Source organism: Pelodiscus sinensis, chromosome 3, assembly GCF_049634645.1.
Source record: "Pelodiscus sinensis isolate JC-2024 chromosome 3, ASM4963464v1, whole genome shotgun sequence".
Taxonomy (NCBI): Eukaryota; Metazoa; Chordata; order Testudines; family Trionychidae; genus Pelodiscus; species Pelodiscus sinensis.
Genome location: NC_134713.1, coordinates 18,203,866 through 18,220,401, shown reverse-complemented (window position 1 = coordinate 18,220,401; position 16,536 = coordinate 18,203,866).

Below are 16,536 nucleotides of genomic sequence, written 5' to 3'. Positions count from 1 at the left end.
CCAAAGAGTAGTTATTAATGGTTCACAATCCTGCTGGAAAGGTATAACAAGTAGGGTTCCACAGCGGTCTGTTTTGGGACTGGTTCTGTTCAATATCTTCATCAATGATTTAGATATCGGCATAGAGAGTACACTTTTTGACTGCTTCTAGACTGGCATGATTTTGCGCAAATACTTTTAACGGAAAAGTTTTTCGGTTAAAAGTATTTGCACAAGAGAGCGTCTACACTGGCAAGTGCCTTTGCGCAAAAGATTTGCTTTTGCGCAAAAGCATCAGTGCCAGTATAGACACTCTCTTGTGCAAGAAAGCTCCGATGGCCATTTTAACCATCGGGCTTTCTTGCACAAGAAATTAACTTGGCTGTCTACACTGGCCCTCTTGCGCAAGAAGACTTGCACAAGAGGGCTTATCCCTGAGCAGGAGTGTCAGAGTATTTGTGGAATGAGGAGTAACGGTAGTTCGAATTAGGATCTTTAATTACTACCTACTCCGTGCCGCGTGTAGCTGCGGGCATGGAGTTCGGACTAAGAGGGGATTTTAAAATGGCGGCGCCAGGGAACATGCAAATGAAGCTGGGATATTTAAATCCCGGGCTTCATTTGCAACTCCACTTGCCCTAATTACCCTACCTAGCTTGAACTAACGAGCTAGTGTAGACATACCCTATGATGCTGTTGCAAAAAAAGCAAACATGATTCTAGGATGCATTAACAGGTGTGTTGTGAGCAAGATACAACAAGTCATTCTTCCACTCTACTCTGTGCTGATTAGGCCTCAGTTGGAGTATTGTGTCCAGTTCTGGGCACCACATTTCAAGGAAGATGTGGAGAGATTGGAGAAGGTCCAGAGAAGAACAACAAGAATGATTAAAGGTCTAGAGAACATATCCTATGAAGGAAGACTGAAAGAATTGGGCTTGTTTAGTTTGGAAAAGAGAAGATTGAAAGAGGACATGACAGCGGTTTTCAGGTATCTAAAAGAGTGTCACAAGGAGGAGGGAGAAAACTTGTTCATCTTGGGCTCTGAGGATAGAACAAGAAGCAATGGGCTTAAACTGCAGCAAGGGAGGTTTCAGTTGGACATTAGGAAAGAGTTCCTACCTGTCAGGGTGGTTAAACACTGGAATAAATTGCCTTGGGAGGTTGTGGAATCTTCATCTCTGGAGATTTTTAATAGTAGGTTAGATAAATGTCTATCAGGGATGGTCGAGACAGTACTGGGTCCTGCCATGAAGGCAGGGGACTGGACTCGATGACCTCTCAAGGTCCCTTCCAGTCCTAGTATTCTATGATTATATGATTCTATCTAGTCCTGGTGACTTATTGCTGTTTAGTTTACCAGTTTGTTCTAAAACATCTTTTACTGACACTTCAGATTCCTTACCTAAAAAGAATAGCTTTTATGTAGATATAGCCACCACATCTGCTGCAGTAACAACCAATGCGATGATCTTTGAAAAATCATGACAGACAGGGGAGATTCCAGAAGACTGGAAAAGGGCAAATATTGTGCCCATCTATAAAAAGGGGAATAAGAACAACCCAGGAAACTACAGACTGGTCAGATGGGAAGCGACTGTCTAGGAAGGAGCATGGCGGAAAGGGATCTAGGGGTCATAGTGGACCACAAGTTGAATATGAGTCAACAGTGTGATGTTGTTGCAAAAAAAGCAAATATGATTCTAGGTTGTATCAACAGGTATGTTGTAAGCAAAACTCGTGAAGTCATTCTGCCGCTCTACTCTGCACTAGTTAGGCCTCAGCTGGAGTACTGTGTCCAGTTCTGGGCGTCACATTTCAAGAAAGATGTGGAGAAATTGGAAAGGGTACAGAGAAGAGCAACAAGAATGATTAAAGGTTTAAAGAACATGACCTATGAAGCCAGGCTTCATGAACTGGGCTTGTTTAGTTTGGAAAAAAGAAGATTAAGGGGGGACATGATAGCGGTTTTCAAATATCTAAAAGGGTGTAACAAGGAGGAAAGAGAAAATTTGTTCCTCTTGGTTACTGAGGACAGGACAAGGAGTAATGGGCTTAAAGTGCAGCAGGGGAGGTTTAGATTGGACAATAGGAAAAAATTCCTAACTGTCAGGGTGGTCAAATATTGGAATAAATTGCCAAGGGAGATGGTGGAATCTCCCTATCTGGAGATATTTAAGAACAGGTTAGATAGACATCTGTCAGGGATGGTGTAGATGGAGCTTGGTCCTGCCTTGCGGGCGGGGGGCTGGACTCAATGACCTCTCGAGGTCCCTTCCAGTCCTATTATTCTATGATTCTATGATTCTATGAATGCAAAGAATTCATTTGGCTTCCCTGCTGTGATGTCTTCTTTGAGATCTCTAACATGTTTAGTGGTAGGCTTCCAGTTTCTGATTTTACTGTTAGTTTATTCGGCATAGTCAAAGAAGCGGGGATTAAAATAAAAATGGCCCCCTCGCTGTGCCAACAATCAGCTGATCCAGCACAGTCTAGACGCAGTGCAGTCAACAAAGGAAGTCTTTGTCAACCTCTCTGGTATGCCTCGTGAAACGAGGCTTCCTTTGTCAACCACTCCGTGTCTAGACTGCCGCGCTGTGCCAGGTCAGCTGATCGTCAGCACAGCGTGGTGGCCATTTTTATTTTAATGAAGCAGGGATTATTTAAATCCCTGCTTCTTTGACTATGCCGAATAAACTATTTTACATGGCTCCATTGATGGAGCCATGTAGACTAGACATAGCCCAATTGACAGATCCAATAGCCAATATATATTGTACTGGAGTTTTTACATGTACAGCCATTCTTTTGTGGGAGATACTGTGACAGATATTTCCTGTAATATCCTGGACATCCCTTATGGAATTAAATTATACCATATTGAATTAAGTTAAATCTCATTGAATTAAGTTTAGTGCTTTTGTGGTCTATTGTATTGCTGATTGCAATACAATCCTTGAAAGGATTTTTAGGACATGAATTTCCTCTGAAGTAGTTGTTGATCAGGGCACTACAAATGACCCACTTTGAATCTATCCTTTTGAAACTGCCCTTTGAGCAGGGATCTGCTGTCTGGCTGATTTGAATACCCATCCATGGTCTCTTCAAAGAGTCTACTGGGTCAATGAGTGACTCTCTAACTCATGAAGGTTTTTGCTCAGAGCTAGGGGCGTGATAGACATGAAACCACAGGAAAACCCAAGGGTGATGTTTAAAGGAGTGCTCTTTTGAGAGCCCATGTTGCAGTTGAGGTGATGTCCAGTAAGCTTATAAGCATTTGTGTGGGTTTTTATTATTATGTTCTCTCAGTAATGCTTCTACCTTAAGAATAAAAGGTGCTTGCTTTGAAGTAGTTGTTTGGAAAAGTATATCTGTGACCATGTACCATTGTGCCACTTCTTAAAAGAAGGTAAAGGATTACTTAGGCAGCCTGTCTTTTTTGTTGGGGATTTAACTGTTCAGTCAGAGGAGAGTGCAGCCTAGAAATACCAAAGCCAGAGGGGAGAGATGTGTTTGTCTCCACCCACGACAGCCAACCCTAGAGAGGATGCCCTTGCTGGATCACAGAAGGAGAATACTGGTGAAGATGCCTGAACTGTGATATACAGTCCTTGATTTAGTTATTAGTGGTCCTAGTGTGATCATTCATTTTTCTTTTGCTAGGACAGCCCCTTTTAAGCATTGTCCCAGACATCCTGATTTTTTTTGGCAAAACTGTCATTTTCCTCATTTGCCCTTGCAACTGATCATCTGTTGGCAGGAGCAAATGGGCAAATGCCCAGTTTTGCCAAAAATATGGGATGCACACTTCTAAGAGGCTGCAGAGGAATGTTGGGGGGAGGGGGAAACCAAGCAGCCCCACATGGTGAGGCTTGGGCCAACCTTGCCTGGGGTGTGTCCCACACAATGGGTGGTCTTAGGTCGGCCTAGCATGGTGTCCTTTGGGAAATATGGTCAACCTACATTGGGAAGTTACAGTGTGTCAACCATTCTCATTCCAGCTCTGTGACTAGCTGATAACAGAGTTCATTGTTTAGTGGTAACAATTTAGATAATTTATTAGTTGTCTATCCTCTTCTTTAACTAACTGCTAATGACCCCTGGCCTTCATTTCTCTGATCCAGATGGAACATACTGGATTCAGAATGTGAACAGACAATTCCTGGAGTATGTTTTGTTCAGGCACTTGCTAATAATAATGTGATAATGAGGTTGTGACTCAGGGCTCCAAATACTGTGCTTGTGGTTGCTTTGAGATACATCTACCGAAAAATCCCTGAATCTCAGGACTTCTGTCCTTTTGGAAAAAGTTGGGATTTTTTTTTTCAAAATCTGAAGCTATACCCAATCTCACTGTTTATTCTTACCTCTTTAATGAACACACACAAGTTTCAAACACCTGAGAAATTTGAGAATCTTGGGGAAAGGGTGTTCACATCTGCATTTCAGTTCAGCAGTTTGGGCCCATCTCTGTCCATTGCTGCTATCTGTTACACAGTGACTACATAGCAACAAACATAGTCCAGGTAGCGAAACGTTTTTAATGAGCACAATGAGACTTTGGTAAACATCTGTTATTGCAACACTGCTGTGGTTTGATATCAAGTCTGTGCTGGGGGCAGGGAGATGCAGAGGGAGTGAGAGAAAGATACTTGGGATTATTTCTGCTTTATACCCGAGGGTCCCATTTGTTCACGTCAGCATCTGTAACAGAATAAAACCCTTTTTATTGAAATGGGTTTTTTTAGTCGCTGGCAGCCTGCCCACTCCAATTAGCTTTCCTATCCAATTCCTCCAAGCCAGCTTCCAAGGTGAACCAGTGAAAACCTGACAATTGGAATGTCAAGCTTGAGGTAAGATTAAGGGCTTTTACAAGTACACTGCATATTTATATTGTTCTCTGTAATATCAGGAAGGAAAAGGAAGAAAGAGATCTTCTAATCTCACTGGAGACAGCACCTCTCTGCCTCCCCTTCAATAAATCTTCAGGCTTCAGCCATTTAAGTTCTTTGCTCTCTCTTCACAACTCTCTCACAACTAGAGAAGGGAAAGAGCAGACGAATTCAGAGCTAGATTCTGATCTCAATTTCAAACAGTCCCAAAGCTCAGGGTTAGACCCACTCAGAAAACTTTGATTGAACCATTTTACATTAGGAAATGTGGGTCCATTGAAATTAAAATGCTGTATGGAACCATGGTCAAAGTATGTGTGCGGGTACATGGGTGGGAGGGAACACTCCAAGCAATGACAAAACACAGCATTGCAATATTTTCAGAGTGAAACATGGATTTTTAAGTGACTTTTTCTAATGTTTTGGTTTGTATTCTATTCTATATTGCAATGTAAAATAAAAGGGTGAAACATTTACATTTTGGCAAAAAGAAAATACAGTCTCAAAATCCAGTGCAAAATAGAATCTGTCCTCTGCATGGCTTTGTTTCAGAGGTATTTGGATCGGGGGACTTTGATCCATTCAAAAGAGGGATTCTAAATACCATTTCATTCAAGGCATGCTTAGATCTAGAGCTTTGGTTCACACCAACCTCTGTTTTCAATTTAATTTTGATATTGGATTGAGGGGAAAATGTCAATGTGTCTGAATTCATTGTATATACAAGAATTAGAGACTGGTTTCTCTTACCATTCGTATAAAGTGAAATTTCAAGTTTCCCTGATGAGAACATAAAATGGAAACTAAAATGCACAGAGGAGATTAAGCCATACCTGGAAAGCTCCCTCCTGTCTCAACATCAACTTCTTTTTCAGCAATAACATGACTCTGTTAAACAAAGCATATATACATGTATTGCTATGGAAAATGTTACTGCAGATGACCTAGTACTCATCTATTCATTGGCTACATTTGCACAGATGGAACAACTGTCTTTGAGTGTAGTGCCAACTAGCTATGGCTTAAGTAGGTTTGACATTGGTCAGTAGTTACCAACACACAAGCCAAAGTTTCTCTCAAATTTGGAGAAGTTATGTTCATCCACCTATAGTTGGGTTTTTAAAAGTTCACTCAAACATAGCTATGGGAGGAGTATCAGGAGTAACAGCTCCCATACATTAGTGAGGAGCACAGTTTAAAGACCTAGAGGAAAAGAGAGGTGACGTTCACGGCACTGTCTAGCTCTCTCCTCTCCTATGAATGGATATATGACCAGTACTACAACCTGCTCTCCTCTGGTGCCTCCAAGTTTGAGAAATCTTGGACTGACTCCAGTTGTGTTTGCAAAGTACTTAGAGGTCCTTTGCTATTATGATTAATTCTATAGATTTTCTTCTTCAGTGCACATGTGTAACTGCCACTTCCATACCTGGGTGATGGGCAGAGGGCTTCAGAATATGTGCCTTGGGGAGATAATGTTTGCATGTGAAAACATACTCCATGTCATGTTTGTTAAACTTCTTTATCAGAAACATCTATATTTATTATATAAAAGGAGCACATTGTTCACTTGTTATTTTCCATGGGTTCTGTTCTAGGCTTGCATAATCCATTGCACAGTTCTTTATTTACCCCCTCAATCAATATCACATGAAAACCAATCTGCCTAAATATCTGTTTGATGACAATCAGTTGACTGCTATTACTCAATTTTTACCATCCTGCAACTGTTCTTCCCAGAGATGGAATGCAGCATATTAAAGAGCAGGGGAAGTGGTGGAAAAAAATTAGCTGTTAAAAGTTTATACACACCTGTAGCTCTCTGTTTTAATGAATATTTGGAGGGTGAGGAATCTGAGGAACATTATTGTATTGGGGAGGTTAAAGAGCCACAAGGAATGTATAAAGGCTAGCTATCTGAGTGTTTTTCAGACACCAAATATATTGAAGTTCTGAGCATTTCCATTAGCCACTCAGCACCTTACAGGATCTATTATATGCCCCAGCTGGCTGGTCTGGATAGTTTTAAAAATGAAACATTAACATGTTAAATTAAAATAATTAACTATATGACATTGCTGCCAGGAAGAATTCCAAGCTTTGTCTAATTTATACTCAAGTTAACTGAAGAAGATAGGGAATGGTGACTGTAAGCTGCCTCTTGATGCCTCTGATTCTAAGGCCACAAGGCACTGAAATAGCCCTGAGCATAATTGAGAGCAGCTTCAGGACTCCTCTATAGGGATGTTTGAGTATAAACAACTCAACTGATTAAGTGATAAATGGATGCTTATTGTTAATGGCATTGGTTACAATCAGTGAAGCCACCTCCCTGGGATAGGCATAGGTGACTGGTGCCTGCGTGGAAGGAGGTGCAGGGGTGGTCTCCCAGAAGAACAGGGAGGGGACACGAGGGGACACTCCACTTAGCAATTAACATTTTGGTGGCGGCTTGTGGGCGGTTCACTTCTTGAGTGCTTCTATGAGTCAAGCAAAATGCAGGACAATGTAGCACTTTAAAGACTAACAAGATGGTTTATTAGATGATGAGCTTTCGTGGGCCAGACCCACTTCCTCAGATCAAATAGGAAGTGGGTCTGGCCCACGAAAGCTCATCATCTAATAAACCATCTTGTTAGTCTTTAAAGTGCTACATTGTCCTGCATTTTCTTCAGCTACCCCAGACTAACACGGCTACATTTCTATCACTATTCTCTATGAGTCAACTATTTTTTAAAGACTCCCATGGGGCTTTTTTGTGTTTTTTTTCCTTATAATCCATTGTTTATAAAGATTGTAAGAGAACATGACTGAAATTAGTCTGCAACCTGAGGAATTTCAGTCTATCCTGCACAACAGTAGAGGCTAGGAGCTTTTTTAAAAAATGAAAGCTGAGATTCTCACATAATCATTTTCCTCCTGGAGGTGGGTCTTCAAGAAAAATACCAACTACAAGAAGCTCAATAAAATCAGGAAAGTTGTCAGCACTGTATATGCAAAAAAAATTAAAAGATACGAGCTAGCTATATAGTAAAATATATTTATGGGGAAAGATTGCAAAAAAAAAAAAAAATGCCAGGGGAGGGGGGAAACCTTGACAAAACTCCCCATACATTTTTCACCAGGTTCCTTCAATCACCCCCAGCAGCTGACTTTTTTTTTTTTTTCATTTTGAATTGTCAAACAGGGAAACCATTTAAAAAAAATAAATCTTGCAAAATTTCATTCCTGTTACCAGGCCCATGCTATTTGGAGCACAACCACTTGTGAATAGTCTAGTGTACTGAATATCAGGCTGTGAGTCAAGAGAGCTGATTTCTTTGCTTCTGATTTCTTGAGTGAGTTGGTGGCAAGTCCATCTGCACCTCAGTTTCCCTCTTTTTAAAATAAAAATAATCCTTGTCCAGATTTTTTATGGCACAATTCAGATATATGTATGACAAATTCATAATGGAAGCATGATAATGCTCTGATCGATAACATTTATAATTCTGCATGCTAATAGGGGTTATCAAATATCATGCTTTGGCACATCAGCTGATTCTCATAAGTTTTTTCCTATCTCCCCCAATATATGTGCCGTTTATTAGATTGGTTATGGTGTAAGAGATCTGCCTTTTTCAGAAGTATTGCCCAGTGCTGTTAGAACACAAAACATCACTAATAGCCAGATTAGATATGCTGATTCTTATGATTCTCATTATCTGCTAGGTCATGCTAAGTCTAACATTAGTTAGATGTTGCTGCCATGATGCGATTAAAACTCTGGCATGAAGATGTGCAAATCAATCCTCCAGAAGGTCTACTTAGTTATTCTTTGTATGCATAATAGCAAGCAGTTGTTAGATGGCATTTGATTTGATGTGTGAGAGAAGTAATTTACATTGATATGATGGGGGGATGGGTCGAAAAGAATGTGCAGAAAAGTAGGTCAGAGAACACAAATGTAAATGGGAATGGGAAGGGGCTGAGGGTGTGGGGGGGGGGGGGGGGGGAGGGTTAGGGGTTGGATGGGGAGCAGGTATTCAGACCTGGAGAAGCTTAGGCTTTGGAAGCTAGTAGTTAGGGTTCAAAAGTCTTTCCAAAAGCTGTGAGAAAACAAAACTCACTGCTGAGGTTGGCTGAATCTGTGAGTCCTTTCATATATTACAATACAAATATCATTGCTTTTGCTGATTTCTAACATTCCCTCACTATGCTTTTTATTTGGCAGATGCTCCACAAAGACTAGACAGAATGTATTGTTTTCCATTGTGATCTAAAATCATAGAATCATAGAATCATATAATAGAATAATAGGACTGGAAGGGACCTCGAGAGGTCATCGAGTCCAGCCCCCCGCCCTCAAGGCAGGACCAAGCTCCACCTACACCATCCCTGACAGATGTCTATCTAATCTGTTCTTAAATATCTCCAGAGAGGGAGATTCCACCACCTCCCTTGGCAATTTATTCCAATATTTGACCACCCTGACAGTTAGGAATTTTTTCCTAATGTCCAATCTAAACCTCCCCTGCTGCACTTTAAGCCCATTACTCCTTGTCCTGTCCTCAGAAACCAAGAGGAACAAATTTTCGCCTTCCTCCTTGTGACACCCTTTTAGATATTTGAAAACCGCTATCATGTCCCCCCTTAATCTTCTTTTTTCCAAACTAAACAAGCCCAGTTCATGAAGCCTGGCTTCATAGGTCATGTTCTCTAGACCTTTAATCATTCTTGTCGCTCTTCTCTGTACCCTTTCCAATTTCTCCACATCTTTCTTGAAATGTGGCGCCCAGATCATGTTCTCCTTTATCCTTGTATATCGAGCTTCTTGATTTAATCTTGATTTTTAAGAGAGTGACCTTTCTTTTGAATGTTTTTACTGTGTTTTGTAAAAACACAGAACTCCATTGACTTTGGCGGAGCCATGGCAATTTACATAAGCCAAGGATCTGTTCAATTATTTTGAATTTAGTTGTGTAAAAAGGACGGCTGGTCTCATGGTTAAGACTCTGGAGTAAGACTCAAATGATCTTAATTCAATTTGCAGCTCTGCTGCAGATTTATTATGTCACCTTTCACAAGCTATTTAATCTGTCTGTGCCTCGGTTCCCAATGTGCAAAATGGAGATTATAATCTTGGATACATAAGAATGGCCATACTGGATCAGACCAAAGGTCCATCCAGCCCAGTATGCTGTTTTACGACAGTGGACAATGCCAGATGCCCCAGAGGGAGTGAACAGAACTGGCAATCATCACATGATCCCTCTCCTGTCATCCAAGTCTAGCCTCTGAGAAACAGAGGCTAGGGACACCATTCCTACCCATTTTGGCTAATAGCCATTCATGAATTTATCTAAAACTTTTTTGAATCCTGTTAAAATCCTGGTTCTTCACAACATCCTCTGACAAGGAGTTCCACAGGTTGATTGTGCTCTGCGTGAAGAAAAACTTCCTTTTGTTGGTTTTAAACCGCTACCCTATTAATTTCATTTGGTGACCCCTAGTTCTTACGTTATGGGAACAAGCAAATAACTTTTCCTTATTAACTTTTTCCATATCAGTCATGATTTTATAGACCTCTATAATAACCCGCCTCCCCCAGTCTCCTCTTTTCTAAGATGAAAGATACCAGTCTTTTTAATTTTATTTCATATGGGACCTGTTTGAAACCCCTAACCATTTTTGTTGCCCTTTTCTGAGCCTTTTCCAATGTTAATATATATTTTTTGAGATGAGGCAACCACATCTCAAAAAAACCATGGTACCCAGTATTCAAGATGTGGGGGTACCATGGTTTTATATAGAGGCAATAAGATATTCTCTGTCTTATTCTCTATCCCTTTTTTAATGTTTCATAATATTCAATTTGCTTTTTTGACTGCCACTGTACTTTGAGTTGATGTCTTCAGAGAACTATCCACAATGACTCCAAGATCTTTCTCTTGAGTAGTTATAGATAAATTAGTCCCCATCATATTGTATGTTGCTATTACTTTTTGATTTTTTTGCTAGCTGTTCTTCAAACTTCTTTTTGGCTTTTCTTATATTTTTACACTTAATTTGACAGAATTTATTCTCCTTTCTATTTTCCTCACTAGGATTTAACGTCCACTTTTTAAACAATGCCTTTTTATCTCTCGTTGCTTCCTTTAATTGGTTATTAAGCCTCCGTGGCACTTTTTTGGTTCTTTTACAGTGTTTTTTAATTTGGAGTATACATTTAAGTTGGGCCTCTATTATGGTGTCTTTGAAAAATTTCCATGAAGCTTGTAGGAATTTTACTTTTGTCATTGTACCTTTTAATTTCTGTTTAACTAGCCTCCTCATTTTTGTGTAGTTCCTCTTTCTGAAATTAAATGCCACAGTGTTGGGCTGCTGAGGTGTTTTTTCCACAATAGGGATGTTAAATTTTATTACATTATTATCACTATTTCTAAGCAGTCCAGTTATATTTATCTCTTGGACCATATCCTGTGCTCCACTTAGGTCTAAATCAAAAATTGCTGCTCCCCTTGGGGTTCCAGAACCACTTGCTCCAATAAGCAGTCATTTAAGATGTCAAGAAACTTTATTTATGAATTTTATCCTGAGTAGACAAGTACCCAGTCAATATGGGGAAAATTGAAAATACACTTTTGTCATAGTAAAGTTAGGCAAAATTCACAGGACAGTCATGGTAAAAATGCTCAAAATCAGGATATGGTCATGGTGGGACTAAAGCTGAACCTGAAAAAATATAGACATCCTCCGGGACTTCTGGGACCAAATAATAATGTGTTCTTTCTCCCATACTTTGTTGCCTTGTCTATTTGGATAGAGTCTCTGAGGCTATGTCTACAGTACACTGTTCTTCTGGAAAAAGCTACACAAATTGCGGTTCGCAATTTGCATTGCTTTTTGCCCTTTTGTTTCAGAAGAGGCTTTTCCAACATTTGATCCATCGACACTGGGCGAAATGTCAGAAAAAAACCCTTTTTTGGAACATCCCTTCTTCCTCGTAAAACAAGGTTCACAGAGATGCCGAAAAAGTGTGTCTGCTCTTCCGAAAATTTTTTTGGAAGAGCAGACACTTTCCCTGGATGCAGCAGAGTTCTTCCAATTTTCTCTGATATCCCCAAAAAACTCTGTAGTGTACACATAGCCTAAGGAAGGAAGGACTAGCTCTTGTACAGTGCCTAGTACAATGGAGCTAGGAGTTTGTCCAATGCCTCTAAGCACAGCTGTAACATCAATTATTGTTCCTATTATTACAGTGTCTTGTGTTTTTCTGCAAACGTATTTTATTGCAGAATATTGCACTTATCACATTCCAAAAGCTCTTCTTCTTCTTCTTTGACACTTCCGTCCTTGGGGTCATTGACTTTTATAGCCTTCTTCCCAAACTCAGGATCTTATGTCTTGACTGTCCTGCAGATTGGTCCATGTCAGGTCCATCTAGTCCATGACCTGAACCTTTGACCTTCTCCTGGGTCAACTTCTTTCCATGGTCACTGAAAGGGCAACCCTACGTATATGACTCTCAGGTCTCTGCTAGACATGTCCATACCAATGTAGGCTGAACTTGTTTTCAATTGGAGCAACCCAACTTAGGCCCCTCACAACCACATTTCGTTTCCTATCATGGAACATCCAACCATTTGACCATCTCAACATTTTCATTTCTATGGTGCAGAGTATACCAACTTCTTTTCTTGTGGTTGGCCAAGTTTCTGTTCTGTACATTAGAATTGCATTACATAGACTTGAATTACATATAGTTGTCTACACTCTACTTTTTAAAATTTTATTGACTTTTTTATCACAAAAAATATTGCATCAGCTCCCACCAGTTCCAAAAGCAATTTTGACACAATGCCATGCATCACTTAAGAGGGCCCCATTTGTACGAAATTATTTCACTCTTTGAAGCTCTGAGTTGGTAATACCTTTGTTTTTCAAAAACCCACAAATCAAATGTGAGATATAATCACCATAAATGATACTGTTAGAGAAAAGAAACTGCCCCCCCAGTAAAAAAGTTTGGCCAGGCCGCTCTTGTTATAGTTGGCTGCAGTACTCCTTGAGAGAAACCGGCCGCACCCTCCCTGCATACCATTGCCTTTAGAAAAGGGGAAGGTGTGAAAAGGGGAAAATAGCCTCAGACTCTCCCACCCGTCACCTTGGCATGAGAACTGCGGGGCTTACCTGGTCGCATGAAACCTGCACAGTTTCGGCCCAACCCCTGGGACACAGACCCCCCCCCCCCCCCCACTTGGTGACCATTGGGCCATATATGGTAACATGCAAGCGCAGAAAGCGATGTGAAGATTTGGGGATAAATACCCATTGCACAGTTCGCTCTAGGAGGTCTTCGCAACACACGTACCGCTGTGCGTGTGCCTTCTCGTATACTTCAAAGTGCTGCCGGCCTGATTAACCGACCAGCCACCTCCCCCGACTCTCGGGCGTAACCAAGGCCTTTGCAACCGAACCGATATCTGTGAAATGTTCCGTGTGCTGTGTAAGTTGGTATGTATGATTTGATTTTTTCCTGTTGTATAAGCTTAGTGTTGTAGTTGTTTTTGGGTAGTACATAAGAGTTTGTAGTTATCACTGTTATTTAATTACTGTAGCTGGATAGTTTAAGATTAGAGACTATTCCCCTTGCCATTCCCATCCTTATATCTCTGACACGTTTTACTAGAAGCCATAGAATAAATATAATAAATACTGTAAATTCATTATTAACGCGGTCTATTAAAAATCTTAGAATAAATACTATAAATTCACCACTGTCATAAATAAATAATTTTTATTTGATAAAACTGTCCACCTGGTTCTGTCCTTCCCCCCTTGGGTATTTATCATCGGACCTGTGATTCTCACGACAGGTAGCATAAATCTAAATTGACAAAATATACAAACTATAAGGAATGTTCTCCTAAAATCCTGCCAATTTAAGTTGACTGGCCATCACTGGTCAAATTACTATTGCTTCATCAACAAATTACTGTTACTTTAGCAATTCAAAGTTTAATCATTTTTACAAAGATGAAACTGAACAGTTTTGTGTGTGTATGTTTTTAAGTTTTATTGACAGCACATTATCTGGAGACAGAAAAAATATAAAACTAGCAGACTTCTCCAGCAGGGCCAGCCTGGCACTTTGCGGTGGGCCAGCCCCTGAATGTGGGGGAAGGCTCAGCCCCAGGGTGGGGGCTGGGACCCAGCCTGGGGTTTGGGGCGGTGGGAGGATGGCCTTCATTTTGGAGTTGGTGAGGGGCCTGGCCTGGGACCAGGTCTGGGGGATTGTGAGAGGGGTCCAGGGCTGAGAGAGGGACCCTGGGCCGGGAGCTAGGCTTGGGATCATGCAGGCTCTCCCAGGCCAGACCAGTGTTCTCTGGACCCTGAGGGGGCCATGGGAGAAGGGGGGTGGTCTGCATAGGCCTCACCTGGCAGTATTCCACAGAGTGGGAAGGGGGAGCACATAGGCTTCCCCCAGTAGCAATCTCTGGGGTGGGCAGAGGTGTGGAGTCTGTGCAGGCCTCCCCTGCACTGGCACTCCCTGGACCCAGCCCAGAAGGTGGAAGAGGGCCTGCAGGCAACCCCCTATGCCAGTGGTCCCCAACGCGGTGCCCATGGGTGCCATGGCGCCTGCCGAGGCACTTATGTGCACCCACCGAGTGATCAGGCCGGCCCAAGCCATTCTTGTGCCCTGGGCCCCGGACGCGTGGCAATGTGCGGCTCCCGCCCCGGGTGCACAGCGCATGTGGGGCACCGGCCCCAGGCACGCAGAGCATGCGCGGCCCCACCCCTGAGCGCCCAGCAACCCCAAAAGGTTGGGGACCACTGCTATGCCAATGCTCCCCAGGCAAGGCTTGGGGGCCGGAGGGGGGGAAACAGGGGCTGCACAGGCTGGGCTACAGCAGCCATGCTCTTGGCCTAGTAGTGCAGGCACTGGGGGAGGGGTCACTAGTAGCTCCCATGGGGGCATCCGAGGCTGGGCTGGTCAGCCCCAGAGATGCTCCTGGGGGTGGGGCTGTGGCAGTGGCAGTGGAGTCAGGGGATTGGGGTTTTAGCCTGGGAAGCCACCTACCTGTTACAGGCTAGATGGTGGAGTCCCATCCCCACCTGGCCACTCTCTTGGCGGTGTGGCTGCCTCTAGTGGTCACTCTGCACCCTGCGCTAACTGGCCCCGGAGGTGAGTACGAGGTTCACATCCCTCTTCTCTCTTCCGTCTCCTGTTCCATCAAATTCTAGGCACATCCCATTTTCCTGGCACAACCAAACCCTGACAAGAGGAAGCTTCATACCAAATTTGGTGGTCCCTGCCCTTATCATTTAGGAGGAGTTCTTGAACAAACAGACTTGCAGACAGACACAGACAGAAACCTCTAAAATATATAGCTAGATGTAATGGGACTCAGTGAGGGAATCCAGGATAGTATTCTTCTTTTGAAACAAACTGGAGAGTCTTAAAATGTCCCATTTCTGCCCTATGCTTTATAAATAATGCTTAAATTCACAATTCTTCCTAATTCTTCAGTCTTGTTTCTATGAACGCAGGCTGAAGACTGCTCCAAAAACATTTCAAAATAGACAAATTTTGACCTTTAGATTTACATCCAAGTGTACTGGAATCTTGGAGCTCGATCCTTAATACAAATGCCACATAATTGAAATGTTTTTGCAACATGCAGATTATAATTTTTAATATAGTGAAAGTCCCACAAGATTGTTGGGAGTAGGGGAGGAGGGAGTAGAGGCCTCACCATAGACAGTTGCAAATGTTGCTGTGACGACGCGTTGGGGTTTTTCCATAACCTGCACCCCCAAAATGGCACGAACAGACTCCACCAGCCAATAGAATAGAGGGAGTTTATTGCCTCTCCAGGATACAGCACAGCACAGATATCATCTGGTTACAGGAACTGGGGCTAAGAGGCCTCAGTGCCCCCCCTTGAGATGGGGGGTGGCTGGGCCCTACAATCCCAGCCCCCTCCCCAGCGCCTTCTCCCCTGCTTCCAAGACAGAAACTAACTCACTTCTAGCCCTGCCCCCCAGCCAGGGGCAGCATTCCACCTTCCTTTGTTTCTCTCCCTGGGGGGTAGCTGGTCAGACAGGTTGAGAGACCCCTTTTGCATAATGACTCATCCCCTGCTCTGCTGGGCCATGCTACAGCCAGCAAGTTACCCCCACTACGTCACAGTTGCATAACCTATTTGTCGGGCTAGGTCATGCTTAGCCTCTGTTCAGCTCAGCAAATGAAAGGTGCTCAGCAAGAAAAGGTGTAAGAAAACTTCCTCCAAATTTGCTGTCCTACTGGAAATAAGAAATGGGAGGTTCTCCCTGTGAACAGAAGTGACCAAATGCTAGTAACAACAAAGCCACTGGTCTTCCCAAAAAGGAGAGGGGCAACCTTCTCTCACTATACTTTCTGCTTTTTGCACTTTTCAAGAGAGCTGGGCTGGTACAAGAGGAACCACACACTGCAGCTTGTCAAAGAGATTAGCAAAGATCTCTAGGAGCTACACTTGACCTTGGCATTGACCCTAAGACAGGTGCAATGCGTCTGGCATTGGCACCAGTCCATGGGACAATGTTCTCCTTAGTTATGGGAGGGACCTTAAAAGCCATCACTTAGGCTTGCAAGAATATCATTTATCAGACAATTACTAATAAAGCCAAACATGTTACC